This window comes from Emys orbicularis, chromosome 1 (assembly GCF_028017835.1).
Source record: "Emys orbicularis isolate rEmyOrb1 chromosome 1, rEmyOrb1.hap1, whole genome shotgun sequence".
Taxonomy (NCBI): Eukaryota; Metazoa; Chordata; order Testudines; family Emydidae; genus Emys; species Emys orbicularis.
In genome coordinates this window covers 171,237,214-171,261,907 of record NC_088683.1, presented here as the reverse complement: position 1 = coordinate 171,261,907, position 24,694 = coordinate 171,237,214, and the positions used below count along the sequence as shown (strand labels likewise).

Below are 24,694 nucleotides of genomic sequence, written 5' to 3'. Positions count from 1 at the left end.
CCAGCATTCATTTTACTACACCATTTTCTCTTTCCTATAATAGGGAGAACTTTTAGGGGTCATATACTTCCCTGACTAGTGTGCAAGTCGCTTTCTCTGTGGCTAGCCATCACATCCCTTTACCCGTTATATTTTAAAAGGCCCAATCCAATAGCCAGAGAACTAAGCCTAGCAGTCAAAGACCAATAGGAAAGACAGGGGAAGCAAGCAAGCAATGTCTTGGGGACAAGTTCCTTCCCTTGCTCCAGGTGCTGGGAAAGTGATGGGTACTGGGATTCCCACCAGGATGCTATCTATCCCTCACTCTAGCAGGGAGCTCTATTTTTAAAAATATTTGCTTGCGGGTGTTAGGTGACAAATCTAACCCCCTGGCAGCTGAAAGGGAGAAGCAGCATTGGCTAGGAACACTGGACTGAACCAGACCCCCAGCCCATCTAAGCCCAGTATTCTGTCTCCGATAGTGGCCTGCACCAGGTGCTTTGGAAAAAAGTGTAAGATCCCAGCTGCCTCAGGAGCTTCCTGGTTGCTGCAAAGATGGATTGGCTCTTCTCTCCTCTACCTTATTCTCTCCCAGTCTTCATTTGCGAGTCCTCCTCCCAGGGAATAAATCCAGTGACTGCCTATGTTGCCGATGACAGCTTTCCCAAACAGCAGCAGACTGAAAAGGATCTGATTCTTTTCAGTTTCACTGCTGTCCACAGGACATCAAACAGCAGTACAGAAAACTGACCAGAATAGTTTTTCACTCTGCTACAGATTTAGGGTGACCAGACAGCAAGTGTGAAAAATCGGGACAGGAGGTCGAGGGTGATAGGAGCCTATATAAGAAAAAGACCCAAAAATCAGGACTGTTCCTATAAAATCGGGACATCTGGTCACCCTATACAGATTGGAAAAATCTCTAAGCAGAACAGGAGAAGTTCTGGCCCCATCTGCAGACTCAGGCAGACATTATGGTTTCACTTTACACTTGATTGACATCTGGAAGGTTATTCTCCACAACCACAGGGGCAAGATTTTTTTTTAAATGAAAGCTTAGATTGTGCTGAAGTTGATGACAAGCAACCAGAAAAGTCTCTTGCTCCCTGTGGATGGGTGGATTTTGTCTTCTCAAGGAGTGGTATAAAATAATTTATTAAGCAATACATTTAACCAGAAAAAAAATAGCCAAAAACTACATATATACCACCTAGCCAAGTTAACAGTGCTGTTGTAACTATAACTTTAGCTTTTTCTGACTCCTTATGATGCTGTGTATCCTTAACTTTGTAATTTTTTTCCATTCAGTTACCTGTTGTGTCTCTTAAAAAAAAGAAAAAAGAAAAGAAAAAAAAAACCTAGAGTGACTCCGCAGAATTTACAACAGGGTTAGGCAACCTATGGCACGCATGCCAAAGACAGCACACAAGCTAATTTTCAGTGGCACTCACACTGCCCGGATCCTGGCCACCAGTACGGGGGGCTCTGAATTTTAATTTAATTTTAAATGAAGCTTCTTAAACATTTTTAAAACCTTATTTACTTTACATACAACAATAGTTTAGTTATATATTATAGACTTATAGAAAGAGACCTTCTAAAAATGTTAAAATGTATGACTGGCACGCGAAACTTTAAATTAGAGTGAATAAATGAAGACTCGGCACACCACTTCTGAAAGGTTGCCGACCCCGATTTACAAGCTCCTTGACTCAAAGTAGATTCAGCTTGTGCAGTTTACAAATTCCATCAGCTTTGCTAGACAAACCTCCATGTTCTCTGAGCATAGACCCCTACCCACAATCAAATCTGCTCAGGTAGACTGCAGCACCTATGCAGAGCTCCACTAGCTTCAAGAGAACTCTGCATGTGCACAGGAGTCTGTGTGAACAGATCTGAATGTGGCAGCAGGTCCTTAATTAGCTGTACACACGTATAAGGCCTTGCTCCTGCAATTGCATGGGCTTAGGAGCCTGCACATGTCGATGCAGTTGCAGGATCAGGCCCCCAGTGTGCAACTGTAGGCTTAAAGACCTGAGTCTACTATGCATGATCAAGGCGCCATTTTCAAGAACTCTAACTTCTGTTAAATAAAACCAATTCTTTTTTTCAAGCCAAGCTGAAGTATTAGTCCTCATGCCAAGTTCCAGACTTCAACTGTTTTTTCCGGTACCCATGTTTGTTTGGTTTTTAAAGTGTATTACAGGATTCCCAGAAGTTGTAAGTTTTGGAAAGTTATGAATGAGTTTAATGGAAACTGTTTTACAATCTCAACTCCAGTGCTGGTTATAACACTTGGGGGTGAGGTTTTGGTGTTAAGAATTTTCTGTGAACTGGAGTTCAAGCGTGCTCAGATGAGGTATCTATTAAGAGGCAGGATGTTTTTGGAGTTCTGGGTCAGCATAAAAACCTAGAGCTGAAAACAGTGCAAGCCACGGAAAAGAGTGAGTGAGAGCAAAGGCTTTTCAGGCCGATTTGCTTTATGTAGACAGTCATTTGTTTTGCCTGTTATTAAACTGTTGAACTTCGGAAAGCTGAAAAAGTACGTTTTGGGACTTATTATTATCATCAAGTCCTTCACAAAACCCTAATATGCCAAAGAGACAGTCTTTGTTTCCAAACCAGTGATGCCGATCTTGAGAGTAGTAGACCTCATTGCCTGTCAGAGACTTTTTATTTATTTATGAAAAGTGCACGGCAATGTATGTACTGCAGAGGATTAAAGGTGGAACATTGGATCAACAGAACCAGGCCCCATTGCTCTAAAGGATGTGATGCAGAACACAATGTTTTTATCATGCATCACGAGATCTTGAAAATACAACACTTCACAATATTGATCCAGGACACTAAAAGATTTAGTCTGACCCTGCATAAACATAGCTAATAATACTGAAATCTGAAATGATAGGGTCTCTTGAGAAATGAGCTGGGGGGATAGTTCTCTTCCAGACAAGAGGAATTTGCATATACAGTATTTAGTTTATGGCTCCAATGAGGCAACATTGTTTAGTGGACTTAACATAGGGCTAGAAGTTAGGAACTTCAGGAGTACTGTCTGGCTTTGCTAGTTACTGTGTGGCTTCACCTTAACATCCTTGTGTGTATTTCTCCATCTACCAAATGGAGATGAGACTAACTCGTACATGGGGATGTTGTAAGGATCAGATAATTAATATCTGTAAAGTTCAGACACAAATAAAAGTGCTAAGTATTATTACTTTATAATAAATTTTCCGTTTGACAAAATATGACCTCCACTGCTTTGGTTTGTATAATTTGAAAGCCTTTCCTAGTGTACATGTATTTAGTTGTATATTTAATATCACGTTGGGTTAGAGAGAGATTCATTTCCTGTCTATGGCAGGACAGAAAGCCACAAATCAATCTAGCCAAATTTAAGCTTTCGGGGAAACTGAGAAGAATGTCTTTTCCAGATCTTACAGGTGATCTGCAAGCATATTTAAACAAAAATTGAATAGGCTCATGTGCTGTGTATGCCAAACAGCAACAGGTAGTAGTAACCTTAATACTAAGTAATTTCACTACATGAAACAGAGAGTTAAAAAATGGAAAAAAAGCTTTTTTGGGGGGGTGGGAGGAGGCAGAAGGGAGTCAATTTCAAACTCTCAAACTTTCTGACCAGCTCTACAGCACAGAGCTTTCCATCCATAGGTTGCAAAATGCTTTATGAAGTCAGGAAGATATTATTGTCCCTGCTTTACAAATAGGGAAACTGAGAGTTAGGGCAGGTCAACACTACAAACTTGCATCGGCGCAGCTGCACCAATGCAGCTGAGCCGCTGTAACGCTTCTGGTGAAGACGCTTTAAGCCAGTGGCGTTCAAACTTTTTCAGGCACACGGCCCCCCACCCCCACCATTAACGGAATCTGTCGGTGTGTGTCCCCCCCAGCTCTGAGCTGCTCATTAGCTGTAGAGCGGCATCAGCACTTAGCTGTCTTTGCACGTCTACCAGGGGAAACTTTGGTGCCTACTGAGTTAGGCAGCAGCTGAGCAGCGGTTTTGAGAATGTCAGTAGTACCTAAATGTTGGATTGAAGTACCAAAAGAGGCAGTTGGGCATTTAAGTCCTTTTATGAATCTAGCCCAAATTGACTTGTCCAATGCCACAGAGCAAATCAGTGGCAGAACCCAGATGAGTGCCCAGGTCTTTTATACCAAACAGGGTAGGCTGGTGATAAGAGTGCACAGAACTTTTTAAGGGCTGCTCAGTCTGCAGGACAGGTCCAAAAAAGCTTATCCACTGAACCATTCTTCACTCACCCTTTCTTTAGCTTAGAAAAGTGCACTAATTTAGTCTATCTTTAACTCATCAATCTGGCTTTATGTGAATTTACATGATAAATTATACCGTATAATTCAAGTGGTAAAAAACCTATTAGTGCAGACACCATTACACCCATATAAAAGTGCTTAAACTGGTATAGTTTATTCTGGTTTGGGAAGCTGAATAAACTATATGGATGTCAGGGACCTTTACACCGTTATCACTGAATCCACACTAGGGCTTTTACTGGTATAACTAATAAGCCCCCCAACCATAGTAAGACTTTTTAAGTGTAGCTGAGCCCTAAGAAATGTTATTGATGTAGGAAAGATTCATGAAGGTATTCCTTATGAACCTACATCTATATCCACCAAGTCAATGGCAAAATTTGTCACTGGCTTCAGTGGGAGCATGATCAGACTCACTGTGGTATATTTCCTGTGTTATGGGATTATGTCATTTGATAATGGGGCTGAGATTTTCTGTAAGTGCCCAAACATAAGGATATATTAAGAGAAATGTTGGACTGTTGATGGGATGTTTTCATCAAGTTGGGGAAATAATCAGATAGATCAAAGGGAAGGGAAACAGTCAGCAAGTTTTATTTGTAGCCATGAGATATAAAAAATGGATATAGTTCCTCCAACTACATGCTATCAATCTAGTCAGAGCAATATTTTTAACATGCACTACTCCTAGCGGGTTTAGCTAGTGCTTTTATTATAAACAAAAGGCTGAATTCTGTCTGCATTTGCTGTAAGAGCTGATAGAGTTGCACCAGTTTACACTAGGTCTGAGTTAGGTCCAAAGACTATGAGACCATTTTAAAAGAGTGTAATAGTACATATTGTCAAATATGAACAGTGAATTTGAGTGGCTCAATTTCAGGGTGTCCAGCATTTAAGACCTTACAGGGGTCTGATTTTTCAGAGAATGGTGCTAAACACTTTATGAATATCAGGCCCCTTTAGGGTGTTTCAGCTTGGGCACCCAAAAATCACTATTGAAAATCGTGGTTCAAACACTAGGCACGACTCACACTGTGGGAGCTCCTGTGAAAAATATCCAAAATATTTTACATGGGTTTTTTTGTTTTGTTTTTTTAAGACCCACACCAGTTAGGAAAAGGATGGTTCAACCATATGAAGCTGTGGTAACTAAAAATCAGTCACATCAGTAAAACATTCTGTTCAAAACACTCATGTGAAATAAGTGCTATTTTTTAAAGGGGATTTCAGAGAGTGTCTCAGTAATTTGCAGTTTCAATAATAAATAATAAGCTACCCAAATATCTGGCTTTCCCCAGACCCTGGACATGATTGCACTAGTTCCAAATGTATATTAAAATGAGAATGGTGACCGCTTCATTGTGACTGATTCCTGTTATTTAGCCCTGTTCTCTTAGGAAAAAGAGTAGATAATATTCAGTAATTCTCCCATCTGTTTTTTAAATGACCCGGGTTTATACTTTTTTCAGGAAGATTTTTTATTTTTAAATAGACTGTTCCAAGTACTCAGAATTTACAATATCTTTTTGACCTTTGTTTCAAATTTTCTCTTAATTTCTATGTATGTCTTTAACCTCATCTATGAATATTTGGTTATATAAGAGTCACCGTAACTGTTAAGACTTCACTTTAATACCAACTTCACTGATTAGGATAAAATATGGAAAAACATGATCAAGTGACAAGATCACAAAACCCAAGTTTTGAGGGAAGGGCTAGGGTAGACCTATAAATGGATAACCGCTCTTTCAAAAAAAAGCATCTAAAATATGAATATTTTGTGGAATTGTGTGACTTGTACATTTCTGAGCCTACAATCCAAATGTGGAACTTTGCATTCCTTAATGGGGGGTGGACAGATAGGAGATGTGCATTTCAACTATCTCCACCTACCAGTGGGACAGGGTGTGTCTGACCCTGATGACACTTTGCCTGCTGACAGCTTCCTTTTGTTTTCTCCCTGTCTGGCCACACTAAAGGGAGAGCCATAGCAAACTAAGTGCTACTCTATAGATCCACCAGTGAGGGGATTTTTGCCCATATAAACTAGCCACTTGGCTATTGGCTACAGCTGGCTGCTAATCACAATTCTTTAGGTGAAATCCATTCTCAGAAGTAGTGGAATGTCTGATTAGGCCTTCTGAGCTGCCTCTTTTTTTCAGAGTATCTCTGATTCAGTCTGGCCCAAATGCCACACAGTACATGGAGATGGAACACTTGACAATTTACATTAAGGTTTCTACTTAACATGATCAGTGGCTTTCCCACCAATGGGTCTTCTGTAACTAACCAATATCAGATAATCCTGCAAAGAATTTAAAGGGGACACACCCCAAACTTTGCTTTTGACAGGGTGACAGGACTGTTCCTGTGAACAGTCAAACTGGTCTAGGGTGACAAGATGTCCCGATTTTATAGGGACAGTTCTGATATTCGGGGCTTTTTCTTATATAGGTGCCGATTACCCCACACATTCTGTCCCGATTTTTCATACTTGCTATCTGGGCACCCTAAACTAGTCATTTCTAAGAGTTAAACAGTTTGGCTGTGATTTTAAAAGCTGCCAAAGGGCTTTGGATGCTCAATTCTAATTAATTTGAATGGAAATGGAGTGTCCAAATCACTGCGTCAGTTTTGAAAATCTTAGCCTTGCCGTACAGTGTGCCTTTTGACTGTCCAACTCATTTCACATACCCTGCAGTTGCTTTGTCACGATATCGAGTGCAGTGAAACACCATGGACTACTTTGTATACTGAATTACTAAATTAGAAATAAAGCAGTATTGTAATTTGGCAACAGGCACAAACAACGGCTTTAAAGCAAATATGGCTGTATTACCAAATTTGCATTCAAACACTTAAAGCTAGATTTCACCCCCAAATGTACACATTCAATTATCTTTCTAGTCAATGAGAGTTCCACACATACTTCCAAGGGCAGCATTTAGCCCTTCATATTTTACCTCCTCTTGTTAATCTTCTGTATACCAATAAACAAAATTTAAAGCTACCTCTGCTTGTTCCAGTTGAAAAACTAGTTTTCTCTATTTAATCTAACCTCCTTGATTTCATGATTTTTGGAACTTCTGGTTGCTATTTATGCATTAAGAAAGTTCTTATCAATAGGACCAGAATACTACATTTTCAATAGCTACTTGCGTAACCTACTTCACTACCAGTCTTGGCACTTTTCATTTTGCAAACATCGAATTCCTCCCCTTTCTCCCCCTCCCACATTGCATATCTCTGTTTCTTCTAATGAAGTTGGAAATTAATTATGCTATTTTAATTTGCTTATTAATTTGTACACCAGCCTCATAATCAGTATTTGATCATGCTTCAATTTTGCATACTTATTTCAAAATATATTAAGTATAGTGTGTATGGCTGATATTTAACATGATGTACAGAAATAATATTCCACACAAACTAAATAAAGGAGTTCTACTTTTTTTTTTGTAATCTATTTTACAGACCATTTCAAATTAAAGTTATGCTCTGATCTTGCAAGTATGGCACATGGAATGCCCACTGACTGGCATGATTTGAGCCATGCATGTCATTTTCCACATGGCATAAATCAGTGATAGTCAACTTGAAACTTGGGCAGGAAGAAACCATTTGTAAAGAGAAAGAAATGCTAAAGTTGGACATTTCAGAAAGGTGGGTGTGATAATACTTCTTCCCCAATACACAGTTCTATTCTGGATTTACCAAAAGCTCCCCTTACTTAGCCATCCAGGGTGTCTGAGATTTTCATAGCTGATCTTGCTCTGAACTACAATGGTAGTGGCATGCTCCCTTAATAACAAGCATTCAAAATCTACATGGAAGGTTTATTAAAGATTTCTTGATGAGTATTGAAACCCAAACATCAAATCTTAGAAGCATAATGGTTTTCCTAACCCTACACTTATACCTATCTGTTAGGGGAAGCATTACTGGTAGTGTAGTTTAAACAGGGCATAAATGAAAGCTTGGCCCAGAGAAGATCCTTCTTGTTGGGACCAAGGTCAAATTAGGGTGGCATCTTTTACTGCAACAAATCATAATGTGAGCGCCATATACTTCAGCAACAAATAGATTGGAAAACATAAAATGGGAGAATACCCTCTCAGCTAGGTAGGGGAAGTCTGTATATTTTGACTCTCTCTCTCCCCCTCTCTCTTTTCCTATACTTCTTGTCATTTTAGATTGTCAGCTCTTCGGGACTTGGATTGTCTCATACTATGTGTTTGTGCAGCTTCCAGCATAATGGGCCCATGACCCAGATTGGGCCCTCTGGGCATTATTGTAATATAAATGATAATTAATAATAATGTGAAGCAAAGGTATGTGCTGCTCCCTCTGAGGAAAATCAGAGGCTTCTAACAACTTTAGGGACCCGATCCTGCACCTGGACGCATATGGGTGAATCCCTATGCTCACACAGAGCCCCACTGAAGTCACTGTGGCTTGTGAGGAACCAAACTGCACGGATCCAGGTGCAGAATTGGGCCCTAGTCTGTTCTTCAGTGACAATTAGGCCAAAAATGCCTTAGTTTCTTAATGTATCATCCTCTCTCTAAGAAAAATCACTGTCGCATATTTCATTGCCTAGCTGGCTCAAAGACCATCTGTGGAAAGCAAATCCAACCTGGCTAAACCCAACAATACAGTTTCAGCAACCTGGCGAAAAACACTACTGGGGGAGACTTCCTTCTGAGGCTTTTGCTGTCAGACTTTGGATCAGAATCTCACACGAGTTTTAACTCCACTGACTTTGGTGGAGTTACTCCAGATTTAAACTGGTGTAAGTGAAAGGAAATCTAGCCACCCTGCTTCTCCTCTACCCCAGGTTCATCTGCAAATCTCTTGTGATGACATCCTCATATGTATTGCTTTAACAACCACAAAAATCCCATACACACAAAAATAGCATAAAAAGAACACAGGCTGGAGAAAGACGACTGACTATTCCTCTGCAAGAGACATAATCCTAACTATTATCATGTGATGTGTATTACCCAGCCTCAAGAGCTCTTGCTAGTAGTGTGGGTAACTTCTGACAAAGTGGCATACAGACACAAATAAAACTGGAGAACAAATGAGACCTATGCCAAAGCATATTCTGAAAGGTCTTGGTGGAGCTCATTGAAAATATTATGTTGCAGAGACTGAAAAGGCCTGGGTTCAAAGACCTCAATGCAACAGCAGCATGGTGTATTTAGCATTCCTAATCTACCAGGGCACTGGCAGTTTGTGTGCGCCTTCTTCATTTGTACCCTTGTATGGCCTTGATTCTGCTGTCACTGACATTAATAAGAGCAGGGTCAGGCCCTCTACAGTCTGCTCCTGCTTTCATTGAATTTGGTGGAAGCAGGATGAATCCCTTAGCATGCATTCTTTCAGGCATACTGGGTGACATGGAACTTTCAGTTACACCTGTGCATACACAGAGTAACTCCATTACAGTGACTGGGGTTACTCTGGTTTTACAAAGGTGAAGCTGAGAGCAGAATCCGACACAGCCTGTCATATTTATTACCTTTCAGAAAAACAGGCACTGGAGGAGATTCACCTTCCCGTTCACTTGCAAACCAGCAAGGGAAGGGGGAGACAAAAACTTGTTAAGATCCATAGCAAAGACAGACTGACATTTTTGGTCTCTCGACGCTGAATTAAGCTCTACAAATCCCATCTCATGGAAACCCACTGAACATATATTTTGCTGAATAAGGCCCCTGATTGTCACAGCCCTTAGTGACATTACAGACCAGTGGAGTGCTACTTCATATTTTCAAAGTGATTTTTTTCACCTGTGTAGAACTACATCACTTATAAGATCTCTTCCACCAAAATACTAGTGGGAAAGGCTTCTTCTTATAAAAAAAATTCTATGTCTCCTAAGCAACTAATAATCTGAATCTACTCTTATAAAGTTCAGTTAGCTTTCTTTCCCCTGCTAATGACTAAGTTTTCATTGCATTAAACTTTCTTGCAGGCAGAGGTACCCGAAGCCAGTATATTTTCACATGTTGAATTGTTGAAGTTTCCTATTCATACAAAAAAAAAATCGTATGGACCCGCTCTTACATTATGCATATCTATGCTAGAGAAGAAGAAAGTAGAAGTGCTGGAAACTCTGTCAAAAGCATGTTTTTTTCTTTGTTCATTAATCTCTTATGTAACTGAGTTTATAAATATTAAAAATAATAAAGCACCGCTATCATTGTGAGCGCACACTACAAATAGGTGCATTTATTTTTCCTCTCCTCAAAGAGAACTTTTATTTTAAATCAAAGCTAACATATCCTCAGTCAAGAAGTAGTAACCAGCAAATCTGAATAACTGATACGCTGAAATATGTTTACTGAGCTCAGAAGTAAAAATTCAAATTGCTAAATCACCTTTATTTACCAAAATATGGTCATATAGCCAAAGTAGCTGCTTCAGGAAGTTATACGTTTCATATTAAAGTTAATGCTGATATAAATATTAACATAATTTCATTGTAGGGGATGGTGAGTTTTAGTACATTTGTTTCTTTTACTACCACATGCCTGCAAGGCAACATCTTATTTCTAAAACTTGATGCTGGGAAGTAAAAAATTATCCACTATTGGTTAAATACTGATGCACATAATGGAAAAGGCAAAAGCCTCGGGTTAATAAATTGCTGGATATTTAGAAGTTCCTATCCATAAATCTGACTATAATGAAAAACTAACAGCTGAATATTAGTTGCAATTTTTTTTTTAATTTTTTTTGCGCTAGTAACTTTAAGTGAATTACAGGCAAAATAGCAAATTGACACAGCTGGTGTCTTATAAATTCAAATCCCCAATTCAGCAAGGTACCTAAGGTGTCTAACTTTAAGCATATCAGTAGTCCTACTGAAGTCAATTGGACATCTCACATGCTCAGTGCACCTGCTTAAGCAACTACCTGAATCAGGGCTTTGGAGGCAGCATGTTCCAGGGAACAGGGCACTAGTGTAGGAATAAGATCTGGATTCTATTCCTGGGTCTGCTGCTGGACTGCTTTGTGACCTTGCGCAAGCCATTTCATCTCTCTACACCTTGGTTTTCCCATCTGAAAATGGAGATAATAATGCTGGCCCACCTCTGAGATTTATGACTACAGAGTGGTTCAAGTACTTTGCTGGAAGCACAGGTGTAAGTGCTTTTCTGAATCAGGACCTATCACTGCTAATTATTATTGTTTATTTTTAGAACAAGAACAGCAATGTGAGTGCAAACTTCCCCACATTGCCTCACCAATGTGGTTCAACAGTGACTTGGTGGCTCACTCCTACAATTAGCTTAATCTTTATGCTCATTCAGTCCTGGGCTCTTCTGAAACTATCAAGGAGGATGTCAGCTGTGACAGTCTTTTTTTGTGAAATTGACAAATGTCCACTAGCAACAGAACTGAAACCATCAGCTAAGCTCAGAGAACTGGTTGTTATTGTGGACCTACAAATGGGGGTCTGAACTAATAATATTTTAATATAAAATTGAAAAATAAAATGGGTTTGAACAAGACACCACAGAAACAAACTAACTAAATAAATTATACTCTAAATGAAAGAAAGTTGACTTTTTCATATTTACTTTCTAGAGGTAATTTTAATACCTATAATTAAAGAATTTAAATCAAGCTAAGTGGCCTATTAAGTAAAAAGGAAACATAAAAGATATTTAGAGTAATATCATTTGTAATTATGAAACATAATAATCAGTAAGAAAAACTGTGCTATAGCATGTGCACCATGTGATTTATCTACAGGTACTTCTATTGCTCACATCACTGTAGTATCCCACAAATATGAATGAGTTTAATGTTCCGACACTCCTATGATACAAGGAAATATTAATAGTCTCCATTTTACAGATGGAAAAGTGAAGCAGCGGGAGATAAAAGCCTCCATTTTCAAAAGCAGTCTCCAGTTCAGGGCGACTCAATCTGAACACTTGTCGCTCCCACTGACTTCAACTGGAACTGTGCCTGCTCAGCCCAAGGCAGCACACTGAAAAATTAAGTCAGGCAAAACCAGTGGCCACTTTTGAAACTTTCTGAACTAAACCATTTATCCTAGGTCACACAGGTAATGTGTGGCAGAAGCAGAAATTGAACCCAGATCTCCTGAGTCCCACTCCAGGGCCTAATCTATAATGCCATCCTTCCACTCTAAACCACTTTTGAATATACATGAAATCTTGCATATTATGGAGGCCGTGCACTGTTAAACAGATGCCATGTTTCAAATCACAGGTGCTGGGTGAATGGATTCATAAACAACCTATACACAAACATGTATCTAATTACTTTGCACCGACAGATCTACCATAAAAAGTAAAACAGAGGACTTAGCTACTTTGTGTGTATACATCCTCCTTTTGCACATTATGTAAAAGAAAGATTTACCCCAATTCTGTTGGCCGAAATTTCCTATCCTCACATTATTACATTGTGTGTTGTATGCAAGATGACAGTCACTTTCCACTCCAGTGTTGGCGATGTTCCAGTGCTGTTGTAAGTATAGTATTTAGGCCCCCTCTCCAGCAGATCACCTAGGCACAGGTATAATTTTAACCACATGAGTGACTTTAATGGGACTACTCATTTGCTTAAAATTACTTATGTGATCTGCTGGGTTGGGGTCATAGTTTGTAAGGTGCTTTGAGATCCTTTGGGATGAAAGAAAATCATTTTTATACTTAACATTTTTATCACTGATATTAAATGTAGAAAACTGACATTTAATATCTTCAATTACTCAAAGAACAACTAGGAGACATTAGGGCTTTCCTCCTGACATTGGACAGGAAGATACCTATAAATGAATTTGTCTCTCCTACAGGCCTTTTACTGAAGGTAACTTCCATGGGCATGCAGTAGGTTTGTGATACATGTCTTAAATTTGCTCACTAAAACATTCTGTACTGATCAAAAACACCAAAGAGGATTTTACATTATTTTTAATTATGTGTTTACTTGAAACCTTATTTACTATTTTGCTCCAGTAATTCAGACAAGTCGTGTATGTTGATGATATGCCCAACGTTTGAGATTATGTGCCAGTGTCTGAGATTATTGGTCCTTCTGCACATGGATCCTGGAGGAAACAATTCCCCACCCGTGCACCCCCACAACACCTGACTTCATTGGGAGTATTGTAGATTAGTTTGTAACTGAGATCAAAATCTGACCCTATGCATTATATTGGGATTTGTATGAAAATTGTTTACTAAACTCTGTTTAAAATCAAATTATACAGTGATTATAGCTCCTAAAACCATGTGATTAAAAAAAAATCTTTACTTTCATCAAACAGAAGAATTCCCAAAAGTAAATGAAAGTATCTGGTAACAGCCAAACTTGAGGAAATCTCCATTCTACCATTAACTAGATACATTTTATATTACTTTTTCAATTTCAACAAAAATTTATTCAGTGCTTCCTTAAAGTTTCCATTACTCCCTCCTCTTCACTAGGATATTTTACCATTTCTCTGCTTCCTAATTTGTAAATACCATTTCAATGCTATTTGGAGCTGCATTTACACTGATTCTGTAAGTATGAGTAGAATTAAACTGTCCACTTCTTGTAGAGCTGTATGGAGAACACGATCAGCCCATTATTTATGGAACAGAATTCTATGCACCCACACATCTCAATATTGTGTGGAAGCTATATATTAAGTGCTAGGACCAAGGACAGTATTAGGACAATGCCAGTTATGATGTAAGGTCTCAAAGTTCTGCTCTTCCCAAAAATCCTACACCATTATACCAAATAAAGAGAAAGCCCTTTGTGGTGTACAGAATTCTAATTTGACTTCAAATGTAAACAGAGAATTTTTTCAAAAATCTATATATATATTTTGAATTTTGAAAAAATTCTCTGTTTACATTTGAAGTCAAATATATATATAAGTGTGTGTGTGTTCAGCTTTGAGCAACAGTCTGGGTCCTATCAGTAAGCTTTTGAATTTTGTAAAGCTTTCTTCACTTTGTAAAGACTGTTGTATCAATTATTCTGCACATAATGCAATTCTTAGCAATAAGATTATAAAATCTGGTTAGCAGTTTTTGAGAACTATATTTTTCCAGTGCAACTGGTCTTGTAATAAAATTGTAATTAGTTTATTTTGTGTTAAATTTCTTTCGACATTATAGTTTATGTCAAAGGATGAAAGGCATGTATATACCCCCACTCACTACTCCCCATACAGGCTGAATTATTGGAATGTGGGTGTTAATCTCTGCAGGAACTGGGAAAAGAAACAGAATCCACCTCCCTCCAACACTCTGACAAGTCATGGGGCACAGTCTCTCCGCTGCCAGTATCCCACTAGTTAGTATTGTGGCTGCAGCCATTTCAAAAGATCCCACAAGAGCAGCGACTCCCAACAGCCTCCTTTGCCTATTTGGGATCATCACATACCTCATGTTTGCCATACAGGGGCTGCTGAAGATCAAGACTGTGTTATTAATGAGCTTTTATAAGAACTAAACTCGCCTCCTAAATGTGTGTGTTGGGGTTTTTTTTTAATTATATATACTCAATATTTGCAATGTTGCTATGTTTTTCCATCATCGGGATGAAATTCAGACCACTGTCAGTAGGTTCAACTGCACCAACACTATTTGAGTTACACCCACGTATACCAGCTCTTCATTTGGCCCCACAGATTCGAACCTCTGTTTGAAACAAGTACATTATGTTGGTTCAATAGTGTCAAACTCTTCCAAAGCAAATGAACAAAAATGCTCTGGTTCCTAAAAGTACTTTGGAAATTTTAGCAATTTAATCACTAAAATTTGTCTTTCAAATTCAGTAGCTACCTGTGTTAACCAATCCCAGGAAGAGAAATGGTAAGAGATACAGAAAGCGCAAGAATTACCAGGAAAGTGGGATTTGCATGTTAAAACCAAGTTAATGCCTGTCACCCTAGCATTACAACTGTCCCCCAACTCCTAGAAGACAACTCTTAGATTTCTTAAACATAAGCCTCTTCATATTTTTCCCATCTCTTCTGCCAGCCTCAAGTTTCACAGGCTGTATATGGTTAATAACTTTTTAGCCCACAATGTTGCACTTTTCATATTCCAATTGTTGTTTTAAAACTTTTGCCATAATTCAACTATTCTTTGAAAGCCAAGGGCTTTTCTTTCATAAATGAGCTAATAAGATCCCAATACTGAGGGCCTTCTAATTTTCATGTTCATAATACCCATCCCCTTGCATTCCTAACACACAAACTTTGTAATCTGACAGTTCCTGTGGGCACCCAAAAGAAGACATGTTTTCTGAGGTGCTAAAACCTAAACAAGCATCTCCTCCATGAAAAGGAACGAGAAGATAGCCTGGATCTCATTAACAACAATTACACTATTTCCCCCCTGTACAGTTTACATACTTACCCAGGAAGGCAAATGGAAATTACAGACAGAGGAAGATGAAGCTGTCTCAAAGCCTTTGTCATGTGATAGTGACCTATAAAGTATCAAATACAGGCACATCATCAGTACACCATGATTTTACAATATTGCAACTCGCCACAACGCCAACAAGAGGAGAAATTCCCAAAACTTGAAACTTGCTTCCTCCTCACACACCCCTCCCCCTCGTATAAGTTCTCCTTAAAACGGGAAGCAGGTTGACAGTCGCAGGAAACCTTAAACAGCAAACAAAAGATGCACCATGTCTTTAAAGGGCATTAGGACTGGGCAAATGGAACAAATCATCTGAGTGTGCATCAGCGGGGTGGGTTATTTTCTCTCTCTCTCACCATGAAATGTGCGACGTATCAAAATAAAAGGCAGAAAGTTGGTCACAAAAATAAACCACAATAAAGCCCAACGATTTACACAAGTGCTTTCGCTCAATCCCCAGCGTGGATAATTTCAGCGACGTAATAATAATAATATTAGGAAATCAGCAAGCCCAGATTTCAGGTACGAGATATACACAGGGAGAGAGAGAGAGGCGGCTGCAACGTTGTAGCACTGTTTCAGGTAATGCCCATTCCCCTTTTCCAGATCTAGAGAGTCCTGAAATCGCCAAACAAGCCCCTCCACCATCGCAATCCACACGGAGATTAGAGACCTGAATCCAGACAGTGCATGGGGAAATGCATTTGCAAGCCACCACCGCCACCCACCCCCTGTGCAAAGTATAGAGCCACCAGAATCCGGGCTCTGGGGTGGGGTGAAAGGAAAGGTATTAAATATGGAGAGAGGCTAGACTGACCCACGGCTTTCCCTTTTTCCTCCTGGTCACCATCAAGTTTGCATCTTAGTTACAAAATGTCGATCTTAAAGGCTGACAAGACACAGGGAGAGGGGGGAGAGAAAGAGAGAGAGAGAGAGAGAGAAGAGAGTCCATCTTGCTTTGGGGGGGGGGAGGAGAGGAGCAATAATGTAATGCACAAATCTCACCCTCCCAGGGGGAAAAGTCTGCACAACACCTTTCAGGAGGGGAGGGAGGACGGGGGAGAATGGGGGGGACGACGGGGCAGCTCCCCACAGTTCTCCAGCTTTCCCTCCCCAACGAGATTTGGTGAATCAGACTGGCAAAAAACACCTCCCTGCTACTGCTCCCCTCCTCCTCCCCGCGGGCCCGGGCGATGATCCCGCTGCTGCCACCGGGGAGGTGGTGCTGCTGCTGCTGCAAAGAGCCACATGGAGACCTAGACTCCTATCCCTGCTCCATCTCCACAGCGTGTTAATATCGGGGAGTGGGCTGAGGGGGTGGCAAGCTGCCCCCACCCCTGCTGCTCCTAAATCTGGGACTTGAACGTGTCATTAGTAGGACAGGCAATGGTTTCAAAGCCCCAGGCCAAGTGACCATCCTCAGCAGCCTGGCTGGTTTCTCGCCACCACCTTCCACAAGGCTCCCCCTCTTTCCCCAACACATACTCTCTCACCTCTTAAAAACTTTTAAACAAGATCCTCTCGTGAGAAGTCGCTAATTTGCCCCTCACACAGTTAAAATAAAAGCAGCAAGCCATTGCTCACAGGGAGTGGGAGAGACCCAGGCATTTTCTTTCCCCTTTCTACAGAAAAGGAAAGCAAAAAATAGCTTGTCTGTGCCTCTCACTCGCTCTGTCTCTGTCGTACATGTTGTCTCAGCTTCTTTTTGCATCGTTTCATTTTACCTTCCTCGTTCAGCGGCAGCGGGCTGTAAAAAGATATTTCTAAACACAAACCTGCTGTTTTACAGATCCCAGGATCAATGCTATTCCCTCCCTTCCTCCCCCATTGCAAACCTACACTGGCTCGGTTCTCTCCTCCCAGCCATGTAAGTTTCATACATTGCAAATAACATAGAGAGGAGGAAGAGAGAGAAACGGGGGGGGGGCGGGGGGGGGGGGGAAGAGAGAGTCTGATTTCTGTAATTTACCAGCGACCCGATATCGCAGCAGCAAATAACAGTTTAACACCAATCTGGCTTCTGATGACTGAGTAACCCCCACTAAAGGCACAAACCCCCTCCCTGGGCAAATGATCTCCAAGTTTTCTGTCATCGCGACCATCCAATGTCACAACTTACCTTCAGAAATAGGACTTTAAACAGCCAAGGCCTTCCTTCCCCCCCAGCCTCTCTCTCTCCACCTTAAACTTATTGACACAACATAATCCCACATTCATGCAAAATCCTGACACAGCCTCTCTCCTCCTCCGTCCCTCCCCCGCCCCCCTTTATTCTTTCTTCCTCCCCGGCTTGCACTAGCCCCACTTTTTCTCTAGAAAATTACAACATGGGGGGGGGGGGGGAGGAGGGAAGGAGTGCATCGCACGGATGGCTCTACCGGAAAATATAGCTTCCCAACTCTCAAAGCGAACAACTGAGCCTGGTGGTTGTTGGCTTCTCTCTCTCTCTCTCTTTTTTAAGTGACACCAAACCACAGAGAAACCTGGCCCCGAAAATAAATCAACGCACTTTTTTCCCCCACCGGCCCCTGGAATGAAGTTTCGTTTCTGGCTGCCGCGATTTCCCTGTCAAGCCCCCCACAAACGCACAGCCGGTGTGGCTGGTTTGTTGTTGTTATCCCTCCTCTCTATTTCAGCTTCTTTCCCCCACCCCTCGCTCCTCCGTTGTTGCTGCTGCTCTTGCCTCTCTGTGGTGAGAGGTACTGGTTCAAACGCAGCCTGGCACTGGCTGGCCTACCCCTGGTGTATTTTTTTTCTTATGCATTGCATTGCAATTCACCTCCCCTTTCCCCCCCCCTCCACGCCCGGCCTTTTAACGAGGAAAGGAGGCGACAGAAACAAACCCCCTCCCCACCCAAAGTTTGAAATGAAGGCTGGGGTGAAAAGAGGGAGGAAAAGTGACTGGAAATCGTGGCAGCAGCAACCCAGGACATGTAAAGGTCTCTGCCTGCCTCCAAGTCCACCCTACCGGCTGCTGCTGCTGGAAGAGTCCTTGGGGGCTGCCCCAGTGCTGTTAAGTGAGTAATAGAAAGGAAAGTGTGTGAAGAGGGTACCTCTCCTGCCTGGATTGCGAAGGGAAAGGCTGTGGGTTGTGTGCACTTACCTCTCTGTGTGTCTGTGTGTGTGTATGTTTCAGTGGCCAGTCAGTGTTTCTCTATGTGAAAGTGAAGAGAAGAGCACTCAGCAGAGCCTCGGTTTTCACCGTACACTGCTCCACATACAGTACATGCAACCCGGAGAGACTGAAAACATTCATTTTTATATAAGGCAGCCTGCGATTGGCTCAGGGACTGAGGGACAGGTTTGCCAGCCATACAGCTGGCCTGTTACACCCAAAGAGCGAGAGACTCGCACGCACACACACACTCATATGCACACACTCACACACAAAGATCATCTCGTTTCTTTTACTAATGTTTCAGGACCTGTAGACAGCCTAGCAGGGCAGGTAGAAGGACCAGCAAACTCAGGTCAGTGAGAGTAAGGATGATCTGCACTAGTTAAAACGCTTGAAACTGGTGTCCATTGGTTGACTTGGGAGGGTTGTGGTAATAAACTACGACTCCACTGGATACCGAAGTGGGTTTTTTTATTGCCACTGTATAGTGCCCCATGGAAGAGCAATTCTTTGTGTTATGATTTGCCAGTCTGAGCTGGTAAACAAGTAGCAAAAGGCAGGATTTCAGTTGTTGCTGGTTATCTCTCTTTTTTATTTTTACTCAGGATGAATTCATTCAGAGGCCAAAACATACAGAACAGAGAAGTTCAGAAAGGCTGAAATGCATCCATATAGTCAATGACTAGTTAGTAAGTAAATACAGAAAATCAATCCCATCACACTGGTCTGAAAACAATGAAGATAAACAGTTTGCTGAAATGGTCATTTACTCACTGAACTATCAAAAGGGTTTCAGACAATAACATTGCAAAGCGATACTATGAAGGACTAGTACTGCATGCTGTGTTAATAATCTTTCTCTCCAAAAGGTGTTTCAGAGACCTTTACCAATTTAACATAAACAGTATGTTGTTTTTTAAAATTAGTGGTTAATATGGAAACTGAAGCTGATTAAATAAATTAGGAGATTATAACAATACAATCTACACAGCATGCCATACATATGTTCTTTCCCCTGTGATGCATGCAGTCCTGTAAGAGTCTCTCACAGATTACCATTTACATGGATATGAAGTAAATCTAGACATTTATTTTTAATCTCAGACCTTCACAAACAAAACAACAGTATGACACCAGCAACTTTTGGTGTAACTGCATCACTGTTGCAATTGAGCCTTGAAAAACCTGCTGACACGTCTTACAACTATGAAAAGCTCCTTTTTCTGTTTAAATGAAACAAAATAATTGTAAGGAAAACATTCTCTGTAACCTGATTCACCGTATTATTGTTCATTAGTCTGATAACCTGTGGCATCTGCACTTAAGTATTTTTAAAAGACAAAATGTGTCATTTATTTTATGATTTACAGAAACTATCCCTCAGATTGCAAGTTCTTTGGGGCTAGGATTATGTCTTCCAAGCAGCATTTGGCAAAATAAAAAAATCATAAATAATAACTAATAATAGAATAAAATGGGAGTGACAGCTTCATGCAGATAACATATTAATTTATTTTTAAGATATAAGAGCGTTTTTTTATCCTTTGGTCCTCTCCACCTGCTCCCACTGCTGGGTTCTTCATAATAAAGGGGTTGATTCCCCTCAACTCTCATTCCCTATTGTTTGGCCTCTCCTTGCTTTTATTCCAGTGCACCTTAGTTACAAACATTTTAAAATTATTTATTATGATGTATCTCACTAAAATGACAGAAAGTAGATTTGTAGGAGGGTATATGTGTGTAAATATATATTAATTTCTTTGTGGCTAAGAGATACACTTGGCCTGCACTGCATCACACTCTTCTTAGGAGAAGGGCAAAATTCTAAACAGCATAGTAAAACCACATACTCTTGCTCTTGTTGTAAATAAGGAGGGCTGGGGACAGGATAATTGAATATGAATTATAGGCCAAGATTTTCAAAATTACTAGTGGTTTTTGGGTGCCCAACTTAATGTTTTCATTCCTGATTTTCAGAAAGTGCTGAGGGCTGAGAGTCATCCTCTGAAAATCCGGTCCAATTTAGGTGTCTTAGGCCGGACAGTAAAAAAATCAAGGCATCCCAAATCACTAGTCACTTGGAAATTTTGGCCATAGTTCTTAGCACATTTGGTAATTTTCATACATAGATCTCAAAACATTTTACAAAGGTAGGTAAGCAGTATTATCTCCATTTTTACAGACGGGGAAATTAATGCATAGAGAGGTTAAATAAACTAGGCCACAGCTAAATAGTGGCATAATTGGGAATAGAACCTAACGTTCCTATGTGCCAGTTCTAGTACCTGTACCTTATTTACTGCCTTACAGCATGGGGATTAATATTGTATCATGGCACCTTTCACTTCTTGATCACCAGTTCAAATCCAGCCAAGGTTATTACTGAACAAAATTAATTAGTGCGGCTGTTTGGTGGTGTATGTGAAATGAATTGATGATGTTGCTCCAGTTCATAATAGGATTCTACATTACAATTGGTGCCCTTATTGGCAATCTCAGCAAAGAAGCGAATATATGAGGCCTGATTCCCCACTTGCACCTTGTGTGGTTGGTCACACCTCCGCAAAATGGATGTCAAATGCTACTAATTAGAATGTAAATTTTCATCCACTTTGCACAGGTGTAAATGATTCCATAAGGTGCAAGTCAGTGGAAAATCACTTCCCATAGAAACTAAGGTACCGTATCACCCTTCACTTGTGGAAGGATCATCTATCTCTAAAGTACCACCCTTAGAGATAGATGGTCCTTCCACAAGTGAACTGAGGTGCATTAGTAGTATGGAGTATAAGAAGCTTGAGTTCTATTGCCCTTGATGTACCTATCATATATTGCAAGAGAGGACTTTAATTTTCTAGGGCTATCACTCTACCACCTTTTATAAACAATGGGGGGAGGGGGGAGAGATAGTGAATGTCTTTCCTATATTTTGTTTTATGTATATTATTTTAAGCAGATGGATTTTTCACAACACCCATTTGGAGATATTTCTGATGTTCACACACTAGTGTCAAGAGTTATAAGGTGGAAGAAGAGTCAGTGAGGAATTGTGTGTGTGAGATTTGCATTTTTAAGTTAGCCCACCACGTTGGAGTATCTTAAATTGTACTGCTGTGCTGAACTTGTATTTTTAAAGTTATGTCAAGGGTGCCTAGAATGTACGACCAGGCAGCCTCTTAAGCATTTCTATAAATCTGAATAAAGAATCCAAAGAGTAGGGCCCTGATCCTGGACTGTGTTCCAAATGAATGGACTACTGCACCCATGCAGAGCCTTACTTGAGTCACTGGGGCTCTTCACAGATACAGAATTCTGACTGGGTGTTACATGCTGAAGAATTTGGGGCCTAGACGAGAAGATCCCATTGTTGGGTTTTGTTGTTTAGGTGCCCCTCACTGTACCGTGGTACCCCAGTAGCTATGCTTTGGCACAATTAACACGGTATATCCTATCATCTGTCCCCACTCTCTTTCCCCCCCTTTCTATGTTTTATGTTTGTGTTTTCCTCTTTTGAGGCCAGCTGGGAAGTCCATTGACTTCCATGGGTACAGGAGTGGGCCCTTTATTATTCCTCTCCCTATCCATTCCACCACTACCAGAGGCTGCTTGTGGGGCAGAGGTGGCCTTTGGTTGCTCTGTAGGGCTGGCATAAGGGTGCTTTCCTGTCTGTGCTGAGTGCCTTGGCATGGGAAAAGAAAAGCTTGGGCTAGCTAGCATCTGCCTGAGCCTGCAGACTCAGGAGCCCTGGGAGCTTCTACTGTGGTGGCTACATGTGACCATTGTTGCGTGAGCAGAGAGAGAGAAGGCCATAAGACAGCTATGGGAGTATATGCTTTATCGTTGTTAGGCTTTATACACAGCTGTGGAAGCATATTTGCTGGGGGGGGAAGGAAGGGTAAGGCAGGTACAGCATCATATAGTGGTGGAACAGGCTCCTGCACTTTTCCTGTGGCCTATATCTATCCACAGCCCCAGGCATAGCTTGGCATCCTCCAGGTTAGGAAACACTGGAGTAGAATTATACAGTGGAGGGCCTATTTTCCTCCCCCAAAACAAACACTTTAACATTAACCATAATTTATGTGCATACACTGAAGGAAGAAGAGGTTTCCATCCACAACAGAACAGCTATAGAATATCCCCTTCAGATCAGAAATGGTAACTCGGGCCACAGGACCAGTGCAGGAGGGCCACTTCTTGAAACCCACAGAGTTGGCAGGCTGTTGCATCTTCTGCAGCACCTCAGAACCTTCTGGATTCAAGGAAAGTGGGTGAGAATCATTATGCAGTGTTTACAGGCCTGCCAAACCTCCATTGCTGTCTCCACAAGAGGATACAATTTAACACTATGGCTGGATGTCTTCATCTCTTCCATCTTGTTCACAGTTTCCCTCATACTATTATTTATAGTTAGAATACATGTTTTCAGGCTATATTTTTCCTTTCCATGCCTCAACTGTTCCTTATGAACCTTCATCTTTTGTATCTCCGTATGTATTTCCTACTTTCTTCTTACTATTTTCCCCTTTCTCTTTTTTTATTATTTTAAATGGCTAAACTAGGCCCCAATCCACACCAGGTACCCATCATTCTAAGTGCTTTACAAACAGTTTCTGCTCTGAAGAGCTTACAATTTAAATAGACAAGACAGACCAAGGTTGGGAGGGGGAGATCCAGAGGTGAAGTGACTTACTGAAGGTAACATGGCAGGTCAGTAGCAAAGCCAGGAATAGAATCCAGGTCTCCTGTCAGTGCAGTGCTCTATACACTGCCCTCTCTTATTCCCTGTGTTTCCCTAAAGATTGTTTTCCCTCTTCACCTCCCTAACAGAAAAAAAACAAACATTCCTTCAGCAAGCGGATGAGTCTACCTTTGCAGGAGAACTGAGTCATAGGCTAGCTGGAGCCTCTTTGCTTCCCTCAGCAGAACAGAGCACATATAATCTGGTGCCTTCAGCCTCATTTTGGCCTCTTTGCCTTACAAATATAGGCCCTGATCCTTCACACTCTTAGGCACATGCTTAACCTTAAGCATTTGAAGAGGCCCTGGGACTTCTCATGCTTGAAATTAAGCATGCACCTAAACATTTGTAATAGTGAGGCCCTTGTCAACACAGTGCTAAACCTAGTGGATTTTCCCTGTCACTGTGCAGTGTCTCTTAATGCCATAAGCGTTAAGAAATATATAAATCACAATTACAACTTTTAGCCACTTCAAACATAAAATGTAATTAAAACTATTTAGTTTAGCTTAATTTCAGGTTGCTCTAACCTTCCTTCTTATGCCTCTCACATTCCAATACTGCTGAATAGCTTTTCACCTTTTCTTTTGATTACCCTCTTTTCTGCTCTCTGTGCTTATTGCTGTCATATATAAATTTATTATATTTCTTATGTATTAATTTACCTTTCACTGAAATGGAGGTACTAGAGTTCAGTCATTCTCCTTCTGTCCAAACTCCCATTGATCTCCAGGAACTTCAGGACTGGATCCCAAAGAAGAAGAAACTATTTCTGTCCAGAAGAATTTATAATCAAGGTGCCAAATCCTGCCAGTGAATAAAGCCAGCAAGATTTGGACTTAAGGGCATGATCCTGAAGACTGCTGAGTGCCTACAACTTCCACTGAAATGAATGGGAGTTGTGTGCTTAGCACTTCCCCAAGTGCTATCAGTTTTCATTCTGAAATAATTCAGGCTGCCTTGTTGCTCCCATCCCACATAAAAATATTTACATAAAATATCATTTTAAAACATGCATATAGCACCATACATTGCAAGCTTAGGCTCCAGTCCTGTGAAGGCTTGTGGATATGCTTAACTTTAAACAAATTAATATACTCATTGGCTTCATTGGAACTACTCCCATGAGTAAAATTA

General features: G+C 40.7%; 1 protein-coding gene across 1 annotated transcript in view; it reads right to left on the bottom strand.

Annotated features, from left to right (window-relative positions):
• The window catches only part of BBX (BBX high mobility group box domain containing), a 193,107-nt gene extending 174,215 nt beyond the window's left edge, over positions 1-18,892 (bottom strand). The window contains exons 1-2 of the mRNA XM_065419519.1: positions 18,802-18,892; positions 15,687-15,759 (exon numbers count right to left, since the gene is read on the bottom strand). The gene's annotated coding sequence lies outside the window, so the exon portion shown is untranslated. The remainder of the gene's footprint in view (positions 1-15,686; positions 15,760-18,801) is intronic.
• Between the last annotated feature and the right edge of the window lie 5,802 nt (positions 18,893-24,694).